This window comes from Cygnus atratus, chromosome Z, assembly GCF_013377495.2.
Source record: "Cygnus atratus isolate AKBS03 ecotype Queensland, Australia chromosome Z, CAtr_DNAZoo_HiC_assembly, whole genome shotgun sequence".
In the NCBI taxonomy this organism is placed as follows: Eukaryota; Metazoa; Chordata; class Aves; order Anseriformes; family Anatidae; genus Cygnus; species Cygnus atratus.
The window spans coordinates 21923180-21943370 of NC_066396.1; positions in this window are offsets into that span (position 1 = coordinate 21923180).

Sequence of the window (20191 nt, forward strand, 5' to 3'; positions counted from 1 at the left end):
ATAAACCAATCACTATAAACATGAGCTAGTTAAGAGCAGTAATCATACCAAATACATGATCAAAATATCATCTGTTGGTGTCTAGATGCAGAAAATCATCAGTCAGCTGAACTCTGAAAAAGATGGGAACAAGCTAAGATGGGGGGGCCCACTTCTGCCGACACATTCAAACTCACCCTTTCCTTTTCTCTTTCACCAGTTCTCCCACAAGTCATGCAAAACCTTCTCATGCTCTTCTCACCCTCAAGGGCCTACAAGGCTTTTCTCACATCCCCTCTCTTTTCTTCCTTCCACATCAGTACTCCTGGGCTTTTTTATCTGCTTCTCCTCTATCAGATCCCTTTCAGCTCAGACTCCTCTATTCTTGGCACTACTGGGCCAAAGCTGTCACCTTTTTAGTAACATGCTCATCTGAGCTGGGTGCTGCTGCTGCTTCTCCCTTCATCCCTTGCCTTTCACTCTTCTAAGGTGCAAGAAAAGATCTCCAGATGTCACCTGGGTGAGGGAGACGGGTAATGAGTCAGGCAACACCCCTCTCTATACAGCATAACCCAGACCAACACTAGGGGAACATTTTGGAGAAACATCCTACATTGGGCTAGGAAGGAACATTCCCATTCCTGCTTGCTGGCAGCCTGGTATCATTTTTGGAAAAAGCTGTCCTAGTTCAATGCATTTGGTTTGCCTTAGGACATCAGCAACTATCGCATCCTGCTCCAAGGGCACAAATACACAATATGGTTGCTAGAACTTGAAAATTACTCTAAAACTGTTCTTTGTAATGAATGTCTATACATGCATGCACACAAACAAAAAATACAGCATTTGAATTCAAAGGAGCAAGGCTCACAGAAAAGAAGTATGACAGTATTGTAAGTCAAATCCACAAAAGAATTTGGCATTGTTCATTTTTGACTTTGATCATTTTTCTTTTGTCAGAATTCATCGAATGCAGGTTAAGGTCTGCATAATGTACACAGTAAGCCCAAAGTAAAAAATCCAGTCAAAGCACTTTTAGAGACGAAAGCAAAGAGGCCTTATATGTTCTCTGTGCCTGAAGCTCCAAAATGCCTGCTTTATAACTAACATTATTTCCCAGTACATCAGTTGTAACATATTTCAGAAAAATAATGGGTTTTGGTTTTTGTTGGTTGTGATTTTTTTTTTTTTTGGTCGTTTTGTTTTTCCTCAGAGTGACTGGAGGCAGGATTTCTGAGAAAAGCACAGATCTGCAGATGCCTTAAAACCCACTACTGCCCTGCTGTTTCAAAATGCTCTTTGCAGCAGGTGCCAGAGCTGCTCTTAACAAAAGTTTGCAGTTAGAGCACACTGAGGGCCAAATCCGTTCAGCTGGCAAATGGGATATTGGCTTCTTAAACACATCCAGACTCTTGGGGTTGAGACCCATTTTGGCTCAACTTTGAATCTCATCAGGCATTTTTTGTGGCATAACCCAGAAGGATGTCATATCGCAACACAGTTTTGGTTGCAGCTTTGAGTACAAGTGAGGTCTTGTTTGAAGGGACTTACAATATCTAAGATGAAGTTGAGATATTCAGCTTGTGGTAAGGATTTCTTTCCTCCATTATTCTGTTTATCCATTAAATATGTATTTATTCATTATATATATATATATATATATATATAATGAATATATATATATGTATTATGAATATATATACATATATGTGTATATTATGAATTATACTATAAATATATGATATATTCATATATTTATATATTATATAATCTTGGATTGATATGGCAACTCCTATCATCATCACCTCTTTCAAAAATGTTCAATGGCAGAAAGTAGATCTTTCTCTTTGCTCAGTGGGTTCAGTTCAGGGCAGAGTTTAAAAGTCCCCCACAAATTCTCAGTCTCACAGTTAATTTGGAGAAAATGTGTCTGAAATGCCATGGGCTGTGTGATTACACCTGACAAAAATCTGTAGCAGTTTTAAAGCCACTGTATATTAATTCCTACATAATGCCTAGAATTTCTATCAGTTGAAATTTGATCTTTCTTTACCCTCTAAAATCAATTTTCTTTAATAAGAACTCTACTGGGAAAATGAGCTTTGGAGAGTAGTCCCATAAAAACAAACTTATTTTTGCTAAGGTTAACCTGAAGGAAGAAATAAATAGTCTTTTGCTTATGTATACATTAGTATCAGTAAATGGTGTTTTTAACTTGCAATAATATATGGGCAACAATCTTAGCAAACTTTGTATAAGTAAAATGTAATATTTTAACTAAAATTTAAGTCAAGATTAAAACAAAAAATATTTCACTACGTAGAATAAAGAAAATATTTTCTTATACTTTATAGGAGGTCTTTAGCACCCAATATTAAAATTTAAAAACAATCATGGAACTGAAACATTCTAAATTTTAAGTCTATGTGCAAGTCTGTGAAGGCTCTAAAAATACTTCTGTCATCCTGACTCTTGTATTTTTTACTGTAATCATTTTTCCTATGGGGAAGAATAAGATGTGAAGAGGTTGGAAACAAACAAGCTTGTGAGAAAATATATACCTGAATATGATATTTCATTGGTTTATTCTTAGCAAGACTAAGAGTTCTACTTGCAAAGATGAAGGTACTTTGATCAATATGATAAAGGCATTTACCAGATCCTAGATTCACAGACCACTTCTGTTATTCCATTTATCTGAATATTATTCACTGAAAGATCAAGAATAATAAATCAGACATGAAATATCTGGCCAAAGTTCATGTATCAGAACTCATATCACTGCTTAAAAAAAACTTTTTATGTTCAAATCAACTGTTCATCACCAGTTATTTAGAATCATAGAATCATAAAATCATTCAGTTTTGAAAAGACCTCTAATATCATCTAGTCCAATCTTTAACGTAGTACTGACAAGTCCACCACTAAACCATGCTACTAAGTTCTACATCAACACACTTCTTGAAGACCTGCAGGGATGGTGACTCAACTATTTCCCCAGGCAGCCTGTTTCAATGTCCTACGACCCTTTCAGTAAAGACTTTTCTCCTAACATCCAACCTGACCTTCCCTGGCACAACTTGAGACCATTTCCCCTTGTCTTATCACTTGGTGTTTGGGAAAAGAGACCGATCCCCACCTTGCTACAACCTTCTGTTTAAGGTAAGGAGTACTTTACACTTGTAAAGTATAATAAGGTCTCCCCTGACCCTTCTTTTCTCCAAACTAAACAATCCCAGCTCCCTCAGCTGCTCCTCATAAGACCTGTATTTAGGATGCCTGTATTTAGGATGCTTAATAGGATAGAAATGTATGAGATATGTATGTCTGTTACAGGACATGTTGATCATATACAAGCTTCAATTAGAAGAAAATAATCCTTTTCCAGCCTCATCATTATAAATATACAAAATAAGGTATTTTTTGCTACTGAAATGTCCATTATCAGACATTGTTCAAAGAGATACAGTTAGGTTGTTTCATTTGTAAATGTCTTTTCTGTCCTTTCCTAAGTACACAACGTTTCTGTGAGACAAAAAAAAAAAAACACTTTTTTTTTCACATTCTCATATTTCTTCTCATATTTCTTTAGGAAGTTTTAAGAACTGAAAACAATCCTTAACATTTTTCTTTGCCTCAGCTCAACTGCGCTGTTGTCTCACAGGCCCTAATCTAGTCAGTTCCTGATAAAATTACAACCCTCGCAACATGTCCCAACTAAAACTTAACCAAGTAGGAATTTCAGAAGCAAAGCAATATTTTTCTCCAGTGCTGCAATATGAAAGTTTGGCCAGTTCTGTTCTAGAGATATGTATTTGCAGGAACAAGATATATGTATATCAGAGCAAATTCTATAGCTCAGCACTCAGGAAAGAAGGCCCAATACAAAACTTTGGAAAGCAGAATTTCATTACAAAGACATCCTCAGAACTGATGGTGATGGAAATTGCCAGGGATTACTTTCCTGTTTTTTGAACATAAAACTTCTGAAACAAATACATGCTCTCGTGACCCAAGCAAGATATATATGTGACCTTAATAACTTCTTCTGGGATCTGCATTCTTTGTGATCAAGTCAATAGTTGCATCAAACAAGGACTTTAAGAATTATTAGGTGGACTGCTCTCCTAAACCGTTATGAAGATACTCTCCACATACATATAATGTTAAACTACTAAATCAAATGTCTGTCAGCAGTATTTAGCAAAATACATAGAATTTAAATTGGCACTGAGTCCAAGAAAAATTACTTCTCAAAAAGGAAAACATATTTGATGCATTCACAAACTATTCCTCTTATTCTCCTTACTAATGAGAAAGGAATTATTTTCAATATTAAATATTTATCAAATTCATGCACCACCAGAGACTTAGTTTTATGTTGCCAGCAGTTACAGCATAAAGTGCAATATAGACCAGGTCCTGAGCACACTGAATTGAATTGGATCCTGCAACTACTTCACTTCATCTAATGTGTGTTGTCTTGGCCAAAGAGACATGCCTATACAGAGGAGCATCAAAGGAGCAAAGGCAAGGACAATTCCAAGTGTAGAAATGCTCTTCAAGTGCAGAAAGAGCTGGTATCATCTCATTGCAGTCAGAAGTTACTTACGGTGGAAGCAATTTTGTAGCATATGAAAAATAATGATTTGGTTCATCATACAGAGAACCTGACACAGCACTCTCTGACCTGGGAGAGCTTTGCCAATGATTTACAAATCATTTCCAACCTCTATTAATTTGTGAACACCTTACAGTTTTTCCATCAGCTGGAGGCCACCACTTAGCAAATGCCAGGAGCTCACACAGGCTATGCCAATAGACTCTTTCCTTAATTGCTTTTACCTGACTCATCTGTAATGCTCCAGGGATTCTTCCTATGATGAACTCTGCAGGATGCAGAATGAAAAAAAATACTGAATTTTCAAAAGAAATGACAGAAGAAGAACCAAAGGCAGCAGCAATTAGCAAATGATTTCAGCCAAATTTTATTTCATTTCACCCTCACTGTGGATGAGTGGCTGCTTCTGTGGGTGCAAGAGCCAGGACCAGACCAGCGAGTATTTGTTAACAATACAGTGCCTTCCACTGGGGTACTGTCAACCCATCCAAGGTGAGCAGGACAGGTTGGAGGCACCATTTTGACCATGAAAATATAATAATATAGATTGAGACAACCAGATATTCATATTGACATTATTTATTACCAGGAAGAATGTGTAAAGCTAGTGCCTGCTAAATAAAAGTTTTCAGTACTAACCCTTGCTAACTTGACACCTCTTCCCAAAGGCCTGTTTCGGTGACCACTGAAAACATAGTAAATAGTCCTGCTGAAGTAAAAAACTTTTGAGTCAGGTCCCGAAAGAGTTGTTTCTGCTACCATTGAACAAGACAACTCCTCCCTGCACCACCACCACCACCACCACCCCCAACTATCATAACACCTAAATTGTAACATTTGAAAAGGGGTGTAATCAGCTAGCAAATTGCTGTACAATTCGTATGGGATTCTTTCCCACCCTCGTAGAAATCTTGACCCATTAGGAAGATTAGAAAAAGAACAATCGAAAACAAATAATAATGCCATCCAGGCATTTACACAGAGGATAAAAATTTTCCTTTCCAGTTAAGGTACTCAGAATACTGTAGAGTATGTATCCTCACAACATCTATCTGAAGACCAGAAGCAATGAAAAACTGAGGGTAGGAAGATGGAGTGATGAAGCACATGGCCAAATAAGGAAAAAAAAATCTGTCTTTGTCCTGGTTTCAGGTAGGACAGAGTTAATTTTCCTCCTAGTAGCTGGCAGGGTGTTATGTTTTGGATTAGGATGAGAAGAGCGCTGATAACATGCTGATGTTTTAATTGTTGTAGAGCAATGCTTACACCAAGCCAAGGACTTTTCAGCTTCTCGCTCTGCCCTGCTAGCGAGCAGGCTGGGGGTGCAGCAGGAGCTGGGAGGGGACAGACCCAGGACAGCTGACCCAAACTGGCCAAAGGGGTATTCCATACCATCTGACGTCATGCTGAACAATATATAGGGGTGGCTAGCCAGGGTGGGAGGGGGGCCAGCTGCTCGGGGATAGGCTGGGCATCGGTCAATGGGTGGTGAGCAATTGCATTGTGCATCACTTATTTTGTACACATTATTACTATTATTATTATTATTATTATTATTATTATTATTATTATTGTTATTATTTTTCCTGTCTTAATAAACTGTCGTTATCTCAACTCACAGGCTTCACTTTCCCGTTTTTCTCCCCCATCCCGGAGAGGGAGGGGGGAGGGTGAGCAAACGGCTGTGTGGTGTTTGGCTGCCAGCCGGGCTAAACCACAACAGTCTTGAAAACACTAGGCTTGTAGTCCCATTGTTCTTCTCTCTCAGTGTGTACTGCTTGAATTTTACAACCTGCAGAGAAGACTGAATAATGCAAGAAGCCATTAACTCATCGTTCTCCAAATAAAATATGTGCTTTCACCTAACTGCTGCTTTTTTGGGGGGATTAGAGGAGTTTCTCTGGACCGTGTTTAATCTTGTTTGCTGGTATGTCCTTTTCCGTGTCCAGTCCACAGAAAATGATTTTTCAACCATGGAAACCAAATTAGTCTCTTTTCAAGCAGATGAAGAAAGTTTTGCACAACATGCAGTTATGCAGGGCCCCACAGAAAAAATAAGCAGAAGCAAGGATTATTGAAGTGAGCAGGCCCTTACCCCCCAGTACCTTAGGGCAGTAGGACCAGGACATCATTAGCCCTACCCATTGTATATGGCAGGACCTTAATTCATCCAGGCCCCAGAGAAGAGGCTGCCATCAGAAAGATGGTGCTGATAACCTGTTCCTGAGCAATGGATGACCTCTGCTACATGACCAAGGGTATACTCACACCCTGTTAGAGAGTCTTAACGACCTGGCTGTGGAAGACAATCAGCTTAGAAGAGAAGAAAATGGAAGGGAACAAGATTTTGTCTCTGCTTATGCAATGGAAAATGCAAGACAAGGACAGAAATGTACAATGCATTTAATGATTCTTCCTTGTTTCACACACCAATTACACAGCCTTTAATTCTATGGTTCAGTTGCCAGCATGCCTGTAAAGATAGGAACTGTTGCATAAGACTGACTCGGAAAGCCGTTTTCTTTGTAAATTAATATACAAGTAGATATTAGTGTAAGGTTTCCTGCAGAACCTTAATTCTGAAGTTAACTGCACAAACATCAGCCAGGCAAAATTACAAACACCATGCAAACAACAAATGGCTTATGCCTCTTTTCTCATTATATACTCATGGTCCAACCCCTGGCATAACTCCTGTTATCCTGTATTGTGAGGGTGCCCTGCTTAAAATGATGGCACTGAAAATAGTGCAGTGGGTTTACATTGCCAGGTTTTGGTAGAGGGGGGCTACAGAGGTGGCTTCTATGAGAAGAATCCAGAAGCTACCGCATGTTAGATAAGGGCAAGTTTCACCCAGCTGCTAAGGGACCCAGCTTTGCCTAGAGCCGAGCAATGGTGTTTGTGCTTCTATGAGAGCAGACTGAAGAAAGGGAAAAATACTGCTGAGCTACAGCAGCTCAGAGAGAGGAGTGAGAAGCAGCCCCGCAGACCTGCAGGTCAGTGCAGCACGAAGGCAGGAGGTGCTCCAGGCATGCAGCAGCAGTTCCCCTGCAGCCTGTGGAGAGGCCCCTGGTGGAGCAGGCTGTCCCCCTGCAGCCCATGGGTCCCACATGGAGCAGATCTCCACGCTGCAGCCCGTGGAGGAGCCCCCGGTGGAGCAGGTGGATGTGGCCTGGAGGAGGCTGCGGCCCATGGAGAGCCCCCGCACGAGCAGACCCCGGGCCGGAGCTGCAGCCCGTGGAGAGGAGCCCACGCAGGAGCAGGGGGTCTGGGGGGAGCTGCCGCCCACATGTGGGGGACCCGTGCTGGAGCAGTTTGCTCCTGGGGGATGGACCGCGTGGTACGGAGCAAGTGGGAGCAGTTCTTGAAAAGCTGCTGCCTGTGGGCAGCCCCCGCAGGCTCATTTTGGGAAGGATGGCATCCCGTGGGAGGGACCCCACGTGGAGCAGGGGCAGAGAGCGACCGTGAAGGAATGGCAGAGAAGTGCTGTAGAATGACTGCAGCCCCCATTCACCCGTTTCCCTGTGCAGCCTGGGGGAAGGAGGTAGAAGAGGGGAGGGAAGGAAGAAGATGGGGGTAAGGTGTTTTTATTTTTTTTCTTTGTTTCTCACTTCTTGTTAGTAATAGGCAATACATTTTATTAATCTCTTTATATTGAGTCTGTTTTGCCCGTGACGATTATTGTTAAGTGATCTCCCTGTCCTTATCTCAGCCCTTGAGTCCATTTCATTTTCTCCCCCTTTCCCTTTGAGGAGGAGGAGTGAGAGAGTGGTTGTGGTGGAGCTCAGCTGCCCACCTGAGTAAAACCATCATAGTCCTTTTTGGCACCCAACATGGGGCTCGAGGAATTTGAGATAAGGATTATAGCTGAGAGAAGTAATTGGCAAAGCATGTCCTGGATATTGTTTATGAATGCAATAGTTGTGAAGAATTTAAGAAAATAATAATTGTGAGGAATATGTTTTGTAGTGATGTGGTGAAGGGACGAGAGGTGGAGTGTTTGTAAATTGTCCACTTTATTGGTGTTGTGATGACATTATGTTGGATTTCTATAGTAAAACCACCACAGATGCGAAGAGTGAAAAGACACAGTCAAAGCAACTGGTCATCACATCAGTATTCAGAATTTCAATTAACTAGACCAGTACTCAGTAATTGTGTGAAAATCACAGGAATGCCATACAAGAAAATCTTAGCCCAGAAGACGTTTTCTTGAAAACTTTCACCAGTCACACTGTTTACAAACAATTTAAGATAATTCTAAAAATATTCAGTAAATGATTCACTATGCATAATTATGAATAATCCAATCATCTCTAACAAGATAGCACTGCTTTGTTTTGGGAAGTTGCACTTCCCAGAAAATTATATATTGACTTTTTAGAATCCTAATGAAAATTAATATAATTTCTCAATATTTGCATCTGAATTTTCTTAGACCCTTGTGATTTTTTGGCATATAGAAATAGGTATTTCTTTAGTCCTGCTATTAATCTTTATCATTGATTATTTTCTGTCCTAATACTTAGAACTTTATTACCAGACATCAAGAGTTAACCTCTCCTTTTTCAAATTACACCGTTATATTATCAGCCAGGCTTATAATGTTAAAAATAGGTATCATATGTTCCTGTTAGTCTGATGGGCTACACCAGTCTCTGATAAAGTACAGTAGTGAACCTATTTAACAGTACTCCAATTTGCTACGACTGAACATTTTTCTTCTTTTTTTTAGACACAGACAAAAATCTTCCCTACTTATTGTTCTGTATATTCTTACTCAACTGTTCAATTAAAGAATAATACAAAAGAAAGCATGAAGCATGTTATTAAAATAAACAAAACAAAAACAAACAAACAAAAAACAGGTTCCAAAAAGCACGATGGGTAGCATGTACAAAAGATGTCATGTTTTCATCTTCAACCTGCATTTTTTTTTTATGAAGAAAAAATATTATAATGCCTCTCCACATTCAGGAAGGTGTTCCACTCTCTTAATTGTGTTGACAACTACTCTGTCCTCTAAGTTAAAGAGTGGAGGGAATCCAGTAACCTTTGTATTAATTTACCTATGAATCCTTTTAATGGATTTATAGGTTTTGATACCAGAGCATTAACACACTTTTTGACATTGATAAAATGAACATCTGGAGACAAAGCTCTGTAGGTAATGGTATGGGCTGCATTCCCTGGTAGCTCCACAAACATTCTAATTAAGGCATCAGCCAATCTTCATCTGAACTATGTGGATTGACATTTGCCCTCAGATTTGACTCTTGTATAAAACTTTTCATTTTTCTCTTCCCAGCATACAACACAAATAGAAGATCTGTGGCTGAGTTTGAGTGGAAGATGAGGCAAATCAATCACTTGTCACTCAACAGAAGCAAGCTAGTCACAACTGAGTGAAGAGTTACTGATTTCTCCCCACCTCTTTGCAAGGGAGCAGCTATTCAAAGTATACAAATGAGAGAAGGTAGACGGAGAACCTCTTTCAGGCAGCTGTTGTTTTACAGGCACCACAGGTGATAAGACAACAGCAAAAATTAGGGACTGGTGATTAGAGGCGGAGGCTGGTCACTACTAACAACATTATGGAGGAAAAACTAGCCTCTGTTTCTCTCTAGTGACATATTTTCTTTAGCGAAAAGTGTTTTTCTCCATAGAAAGACCCCTGTTGATATAAAAGTTCATTGTGGAGGTTGATATGCAACACTGCCCTTTGACAGCAAACAGATTGTTATTAGCTTTAGTATTAATAATTAGATTCATTCCTGTGCTGAAAAGACTGAATAAATAGTGCTGTAACAGACAATAAATAAATAAATAAATAAATAGTCAACGAACCACAATATTTGTAAAATGTACTACAATCTTCTGCAGAGGCAGTCAAATCACTACATATGTTTTGCCAATTGGTAAGCAAAAAATATTGACAGATTTCCCACACATTATTCAGCTAATTATGGTGATAATAACAATATTATATCACATAACAACCAAGGAGAAACCCGAGCACAATGACTCTGATGAGGGAGACTATCAGGTTTCACACACTGGGCTCACCACCAGCCAGAAGTACTTCAGTACTTCAGGTTCAGATTTGTTCTAGTTCCCATCACAGCTGGCAGGCTAGACAGCTGGATATGAACTAGCTTGCACTGAGACTCTGAATCACAGAGATATAAAAACTTTCAGTTGTAAGCTGTGTCTTGGTCTCCTGAGATTTTCCTGAATGTGAGGCAGACAACCTGACATGCAGATAGGGCTCCTGAGTTACTGGGGTCTCCTGCAACAAAGACAATCTAGTGAAGTTCACATTTTAGTTTGGTCTCCCACAGAATTTTTCTGATGACCTTTGGATCAGAGTGGGATATGTCAGTTCCCAGCTGTGTGCTGCATCACGGTATATGAAGAGTATAGTTATTTTGAATTAGGTATATGAAGGGTATAGTTATTTTCTATTCCTCTCTCTGACACTAGGATGGATGAGCTACCACATTGTCAATAGCACAGAAATATCTGCCATAGATATATTTTCAGGATTGATTCCTGGATATGGCTGTCCAGGAAAACACCTTGCAGAATTGGACATTAGTGGATATTCTTCAAAATCTCCATAAACCTAAAGGAAGAGGTATGTAGCACTGGTATTTTACCACCTCTGGGCGTCTTGGTTCATCTTTGGGTTATCACAACCCAAAGTCATCTGGCTTGCAAAGATTTGGATTCAAGCTAGCACCAGGTATAAGGTAAATCAGATTACAGAGGATCACATTCCCTCTGGTGTAACAGAGAAGACAAGAAAGTTGTAGTGTTTCTCCTATTTAAGCAATTCTCATCATACATAGATTGTTCTCTTCAGAAAGGCAAGCTGCCCACGAAAAACCTCCCAAAACTTTTATATAAACTTTTACAGCCCACGCCTACTGATTTCAAAATCACTGAAAGCAAGAAAGAGAGAGGCTATGAGCAATTCTATCTCTGTTGAACCTGAAATGAAAGCTAATAATAACCCAAATTATTTCAGGAGCTTTCAAGAGCATTTCTCTATTTTCTTCAGCTAAATTAAAATGAACCCACATGCTCATCTGTGCTTAAGCAAAAATAGTTACCATGGTTACAGTGAAGTTTTTCTAAATGTAGTACAGTATAAGAAATAATCAGCAAAAAAAAAATGACTATGTATAAACTGAAAGCAGCTGGACAAGCCATTTTAAAATACCAAATAAAAAGAAAAACACCTCAGTAAAAATAATTTCTAAAGATTTATGCCATTTCCTTTATAACATTGTGAATAAGAACATGGTAAGGGGGAAGGAGGTTGAAAGCAAATACTTGAAAAATCACCTATTTAGCATTTGTAACGCTGGCTAGAAAGCAGCTGACTACCAGATAATATATTAATTCAGGTAAGCAAATTAATATACATCCTAAAACACAATTCAATTGAACTATTCTTTACAGAGAGTGCTATTTGAGACACGTAAGGAACATTATTAATCAAAGAAAGCATATTGATTCACAGACACAGGAAAGAAAATACAAACCAAATAGACTATATTTTACAGGCAAGCCCCTGTATACTGAAGAACATCTGCACTCTGGTTCAGATACTCTTTTACCTCTCCACAAGGGAGAACAGCATCAGCATCTCTAACAAAAGAACAGCTATTATTCTCAGGAATAAAACATTGTTAATAAGACTGACTGGCCTAAGAGAAGCCTGCTCACAGGTCCCACCTTTTGCTCCTTTTCTTTTTTTTTTTTTTTGTCTTATATCAATTCCTTTGTGAAGAAATTGTGTACATAAGGGCACAATCTCTTCAAAAGAGAACCTAATGGTCAATGGAACACAAGCTTATTACTAAATAACCTTACTTCTATCTTACTCAATTTATCACCATCACTACACCCCATGTCCCACACAGTGATGTTAGAAATGAACAGGGTAAAATGGTTAATACCTTGCCTTGGAAAGAGAGGGTGGGAGCCTAACAGAAGCTCCTCCAGATGTAATGTTTCCATCAGGACAAAGAAGGCTAGGAAGTGGAAAAGTGGTAGTGGCAGTGCCTGTTCATACACTGAGTATCATCCTGCTGGTAATATAATGTCCCTTGCTTTGGAAATCCCTGCTTTAAGGATGTAGTCCAAAAATTTACTTTCAAGAAAACAAAGTCTGACTGATTGACCAGGAATAAACATTATAAGCAGTTAAAAGACAGTACAAAGATGAGGATACTGCATCAGAGTGCAAAATGTCCTTAAATTAGATAGGTACAATTAACTTTGAGTTATAATACATCATAACAGAATAATTAATATTTCCTAGTGTTTCATAATTGATTTTATCAAATATTTGGATGCCATCTCAGCTGTACTTCTGTGAAGTCTTCTGTGTAAGTGAAGCAGAGAGAGTACAAATTAGTGAGATTTTACTTTAGAATTGGGACTGCCCAAGGCTGTGGGAAAGAAAGACAATTTCAGAAAAAAAACTCTCTATCCAAACCCTGGACCAACAGCTGAAATGAGGATTAAGAAAAATGGAGTAAGAAAACCTAAACACAGGATCTTTCAGAGTCTCACATTTCCTATAATCCTACACAAAAATAAATAAATAAATAAATAAATAAAAATAAAAAGGGTAAAAAAAATATTTTATAGACCAGGGATCAGAGAGTTATTTTAACATTTTCAGAACATCTGATTAAAAAACTGGGGAAAAATCTGAATACTGGATGGTAGAATGAAAGCAGCTCTGGTTACTAGATGAACACTTAAAATAAAACTTTTGTCTTCATACAAAAATGTATGTTAAAGAAGACAGTGTCTAGCTGTTCCAAAGACATTAGAAATAGTAGAAATATAGCGCTGTTTGTTACTGTTAAGTGCAACTGATGAAGAAGGAGAAGGTGAGAAGGTGCTGGTACTGTTATTTATTTCCTGATTCTTTCAAAAGTAACATCGGATAATAATCATCTGCCTGCTGTTGACATACCCAGTCTTTGAGCTCTAGAAAGGGTTAGTGGACTGAAGAGAGAGGATAGTTGATTTATAGTGTCAATGTCACGTTAAGTGTAGCAGAGAGATATTTTTCCTTTGCAGGTAAGAAGTTCAAGCTTTTTGCTGTATGACAACGAAAACGTAGGCAGGGAGATCTCAATGTAAGTTTTGAATAATGATTTACCAAAGCAGATACTAAAGGAAATTTTCTTCTACTTGAGAATAATGTAGCATATTTGGAAACCACTTTTGCATTTAACGTAGTGGGATTCAATATGAAAGACAATATTTTGTTCTTCAGGGCCACGTTACAAGACCGGGGTCTTTACAAAAGCACACATTGACTGTGTTTTCATTAGAGTTGGGACTAATATTTTTTTATTATTATTATTATTGAAACCTTTTTATTGTAGCAATGGTGCTACCAGCAACACCAAAGGTGTTGAATGTTACCATTACTATCATTGCTGTTTTCCTTCTCTGTGTTGCTTTCTGAGTAGTTTGAAATATTTTACACATTTTGGGTAATACATCCCCACTGGTAAAAGCTGACCTTAAAAAAAATAAGGCCACAGCATAACCACTTGGCCTGAATCCCCTGAGGCTACACAGGATGCTATTCCTACATGAAGTTATAATTGGCAGACCACAGCTAAAATTATTTAAATTTTACTGTTCAAAGCTGCAGTGACTTAATGTGTTCTTGCTGGCTTAAAGTAGTACCCCAAATCTCAATTCTAACAAGAAATCTTATATTTTTCTCTTTGGGTAGCTCTTTGCAACTCTCTGGCCTCACAAAATGTGTGATTTATTAAAACATTTAAGGATTTTGTCTACCAGACTTGCTCAGCACTGGCTTATTTATAGTGATATATGAATTGTCCAAACAGCAAAAATGCAATGTCCCCTGTAAAATAAACTGGTTTAGGTAGAAAAGCTGATTTTGTCCAAACAATAACATGAATTTCTATTGTCCACAGATGGTACTAAGATCTCGTCTGTTTTGCAAGAACTCTGGAACCATAAATCAAAAGACCCCAGTAGCCTGTCTGGGAATAATCCTAAGTAGCAAACAAAATGATGGGTGTGAGTTACTGCTGTCATGTTCCAGAACTCACCTTCAGTATCTGGAAGAAGGGAGAGCAGGACAGAACCATCTTTCTTACTGTCATTATGTTACAGGATGCTGAAATACATTCAATGCCCCAGAGCCTTCATCTTCACAGTCTCAACCAAACCAAGCCAGAAAGTAGCCTCCACATAACATTGCTTCCACCTAGTTTTAAAAATATTTCAAATGTGGGAATTTATTCCTTACTTCTTTTCCTTTGCCACTTTGTAGTGCATCCCTCCTGTTGTTTAATAAGAAGCTTGCTCCAACAGTACCACATGCTCTGGAGCACCAAACACTGTGACTTACTGACCAGAGAGATAAAACATAATACTTTCAGCAGCCTGATATTGAAAAGGGAATGACAAATCTTGGAGTATCTCAGTTTGATGTTTTACTAGTCTTTCTCCGGAAGTATTTATTCCAGAAGGGCATTGAAAGGCAAGCCTTAGACATTCTTGTTAATAAAGTTTAAGTTACTACTGCCCTCAATTGCTCATCCTCACCTTTACTGGGTTACTTACCCCACAGCAGGAATGGCTGAAGAAATGTGCAAACACATCTTAGCCTGCCACCTTAGCTTAAAGTGACGATAAAGTTGGGTGAGACCTATAACATATAGCTGTAATTTTGAGATGGGGTAAAATGTTAGCTTTTCCTCCTGCCTCAGACAGAGAGACAGGGGAGACAAATGAGAATGGAAACTCTGACTGCCATGGCAAATGGTAGAGTTAATCTGTTAAAGTCTGATGTTGAAAGCACCCTTTCTCTTTACTTTGTGGGTGATTTTCTTGTTCTTGTTTTCAAGGATACTGTTCACCTCAGCTAACTCCGAAGCCAAGTTATTGTTATCTTAATACTTCATAAAAGACTGTGAAATGGTTGGTTTGTTTAACATTTTGGTCTCAGCATTTAATTACACAAGTCTTAATGAACTCTTTAATGGAATACAATAACAGATATGATGTTGCCACATCTATACCTAAGTCCAATGTTGGTATGTTTGAAAATTTCACCACCAGTTTCACAGCAAATATCTATTAGCTTCACAGATAGCGTTATAACTGAGATCATCCCATTCTGACGGAAAATGAGTCACAGTGATTTAAAAACAAAAATCCAAGTAATCTAGAATGCAATAAAGAAAAAGAGAGTCACGGGAGCTTATAACATAGCTTTTTTTTCAGACAAATTATTCTGAGAAAAGTATTTACTTTCTTATTAGGAGGTAAATAGAATTTTTTCGTGATGAAAAGGGCTCTCACTTTCTTTCTTTTTTTTTTTTTTTTTTTTTTTTTCTGTAATCACTATTCAAAGGACTATTATTTGGTCCTTCAAGGTACCATGTTTAAAGACACACTCCTTCAGGAATGTATAATGTTATGCAATTTGTTACCTCACTTATTTGGAAAAATAAAAATAAAAATCAATAACATAGTGCTTGTGATGGCTATTAGCCTGCAGACCAGGGCATCCCAGAGGAGCATCTTGTTGACCTGGATTGCCTGCACTCTTGAAATTATTGCCAATAGGATCTTGACATTTTAGTCCAATAACTAACATTTATCTAGATTGCCAAACCAGAAAATTAGCACATCTAGCAACATGAAATTTTAAAAGGAAATCCAAGGGGTGGAGCATTGATTTCAATACAAAAAACACAAGCCTTGGAATACAAGTAGTGTTATCACTATGCTGAATGTTCTGCCCATGAATAAGCAGTTTTGCTCATTCCAAAAGAGTAACTTTTATATTACCTTTAAATCCCATTGATGTGTGGGAAACAGATGACTGTAATGTTGATTGACATTCTTCTAGTTTAAATTTCAATAGATTCCCTTGCATGGTACTTTCCATAACATGGGTTAGTGATGGAACATGGTTGGTCAGGTTAGGTTGATGGCTGAATTGATGATCTTGAAGGCCTTTTCCAACCTAAATGATCCTATTTTCCATACATAAAGATGTACTGTCTTGGCCCTAGATTAGTAACACACAGAAACAAAAAAGCAAGCAAATGAAAACTGGTTCATTTCCAAACTTTCTATAGGATTACCACAACAGAGACATGGGCAATGCAGTTATAAATCAGTGATGACCTGAATGACACATTTAAATGATACCTGAATGAGCCCATTTAAAAAAAAAAAAAAAGTAAAAACGTAAAAAAAAAAGAAAACGTAAGAAGAAATATTTTTAATTGTCTTTGAGACCTGAAAAATATATTCTGAAAACTTCAACACCAAGACCTAATTTACAGCAGTGGACTAAAATGTGGCTTCATCATGCTTCTTTCTCCAGGTCAGTTTTCCCTCCTTTCCAAAATGTTTTCATTTGCTTTTCCCTCAAATATTTTCATTCACCTTTCCCTCTCCTGAGCCCCTGGGACACATATTTGAGAGTCTGGAGCTTTATGGTATCCCGTTGTACTAGCTTTGTTCAGCAAAGAGGAAGGAATGGGAAGCACACTATGACCACTTGCATGGAAAATAACAAACATGAATGCAAGCAAAATACCTCCAAATTCTCATCTGTCACCTCCTAATTTCTCAACAGGAAGCTGCTATGGGAGATGGCACTGTTTGAGGCTCTCCGTGGTATGTAATATGAGTGCTTTGTAGCCCTTTTATATAACTTTAAATTTGTATGCATAGCTTTATCTGGTCACCAAGATAACAACCTGAAAAATAAAATATTAATTTGACATAAAATGTTTATTTATTGAGGCCTTGTTCAGTATACATAGACTTTAAATAATGTACTGGAAATGGAACACTAACATTGGAAGTGTCCTGTAGAATTAGAGTCATTCAATTCTTTTTTTATCGAAGTGCTTGACTTGATGGTTCTTGTACAGAAAAAAAATGATAATAATGAACACAAAAATAATCTGCAGGATATGATAATCACTTCATATTACTTTCTCTGATTTGTTTTTGGTTCTGTTATCAATGTATATCAAACGGTTATTCTGACATGATTGTGGTCTCTTGTCAGCTTCATGCCTTTTTAAAATCAGGGATATTACTATTCCACTGGGATAAGCAAGACTGTAATCGGTTTTCACATCTTTTAGTGCAGTACAATTGTCATAAAGGATTTGTTTTCATTGTAGCTCATAATTTTCTTCTTTGGTCAATGTGCAGTGTGATTGGTTCCTTTACAGTCTGTTCTACTTGGCTGTCCTCTGTTAATTATCTAATATTCACATTTACATGATAGAAGCATCATTTTCTGTTAAAATGGGTAATAAATAAATTAGCCAAAATGAATAGAAGGTTGGATTGGACCACTTGTCAAAACAGCTACAGTTGATGTTTTTGGAAATTAGATGTAAAATCACTGCCAGACTTTTAAGACCTTTCTAAGTGAAACAATAATGTTAAAACTATTTCTGTGAAAAAAAAAAAAAAAAAAAAAGAAGATTTCAAATGTCAGTAAGCAGAAAGACATTTTAATAGTTTGCTATCCTACCAGGAAAACAATAAGAATTGTAGAGGCTGACCAGGTAAATCACACCAAAAAAAAAACATTAAATAGGTTAAATGGATTGGAGAGATGTTATAAAAGTGCACCGGATATAAATTTAAAGTTCTCAGGCTGCTATGAAAAATATCCTATATTGTATGCCTATAAACATTTCCAACATAGAACAAAACTGGGCACCCTGATGTGTACGTAAGAGGTGAATTCTTCTTGACCTGCAACTGTGCCAAGATACATAATTTGCAGGAGACATTTAGTGGACTGGTTCATTTAAAAAATTGAATACTTACCTAATAAAAAATGGTATACAAAATGAATATGAGTCCCTATTTCTCTGCAGTATGGTGGGGCAGTCAGATATTAAGAGGAATTCTAAAATAAATTGAAGAGACCAGTTCAAAATCATACATGTTAACATTGTTCACCTAGGTCTAAAAATGCTATTGCCTTCCCCATTTTCATTCTTATTTATCTGAATTTATACTCAAATTTTGTTCTTATTTCTCTGTATTTACAATAAAGCAAGGCATTTAGGAAGGGACAAAGGCTGCTTGTGAGAGCAGGATGCACAGTGCCACCTCTCCTGCATCCAGCCTTGACCTCCTCCGTGAGCCATTCTGCCAAAGCCTGTCCTAACAGCACCTGGAGTCCGTCTCCCAAAACAGAAGATTGACAGGTAGCTCTGAAACTTTTCCACCTCCAGAGGTTCACACAGAACAAAACAAGCTGAGTCCTTCCCACAGCCATGGCATTGAGCTTTCTTGGAGCTTTTTCCTTTCCATAGAATATCCTCCAAAAATGGTCAGACAGTTGTCCTATTTTCCTAAAGTTTTTGCATTGAACTTATTGTTCAATTCATTGTACATATTTGTTCAATTGTTCAATTCATTGTACTTATATTTTTTTTTCTACACTCAGGGATTTTTCTGGAAGAAATGTTCTGAGTAGGATTATTTTATTGTTTAGTTTTGTTTTATTTTTGCCTGTTTGTTTATTTGTTTGCTTCCTCCTGGATTTCAGAGATACAGATTTCAAATACCATCCAGCACAGTTACAGTTGGTTAATTTGCTTTTGGATCTCATGATATGTCCCTCAGACCTGACTGAAAACATGCACAAAGTCTGGCCTTTTCTTTGCTAGAAATTTATTCTCTGACAATCTGCAATTTTCCATTGTTCCTGCAGTTGACTACTGTAACCCTTTAGCACTCATTTAAAGAAAATATTATACAAACAAACAAACAAACAAAAATCGTCATTGCATGGCTACTTAAGTTTTAGATGACATTTCCAAGTGCTCTTATTTATTATTTTGCCCCTATGGTTAAAGATTGTTTATAAGCAAAATCACTTTGTTTTTCCTTCTCTGTCCGCCTTGGTGAGAGATGTAACCTCCTGAAGTATTCTTTCTTTTAAAATGCAGAGGCTTTAGAGTCACTTTCTCTCCTACCTTAAAATTAAAGTAAACCAATCCCTCTGGGTAGTGCTTTAGTATGCAATTGCTATTTACTGCAAAATAAGCTTGCAAAAACTATTGAGTTAAATGGCACTCTGTGTCTTTCTGTGCTGTTCTCCCATTTCTCATTATTTCTTGAAAATATTTTAAAGCAAAATCCTTCAGGAGTTTTTCGTCTTCGGCTGTCTGAGAGTAAAGACTGTGCAGTCATTTCTCCTTGCACTTTCTCCACTGTCCTAGTCAGATAGTGCCCTGAACATTAGATAAATCTCATTTTGATAGGGGATTTGGGAATTTTAGAAAACATTCTTGGTCCAGGTAGTGCTTTAAATAAAACAATTAGAGAAACGGAGAGACTTTCTAAACAGAGGAGTTCTTGTTCTGGGTTTATAAAAGATTTTTTCTTCCCTTCTTTTCCTAAGGGGAATGGCTCTCACATGAAACAAGTGAATCAAACAGCAGCCAGGTTGCAAGCTGGCTTTTCATCCTCATGAAGATGGGTGAGCTTGCAGGCATTTTAAAGCAAGCCTGGAGC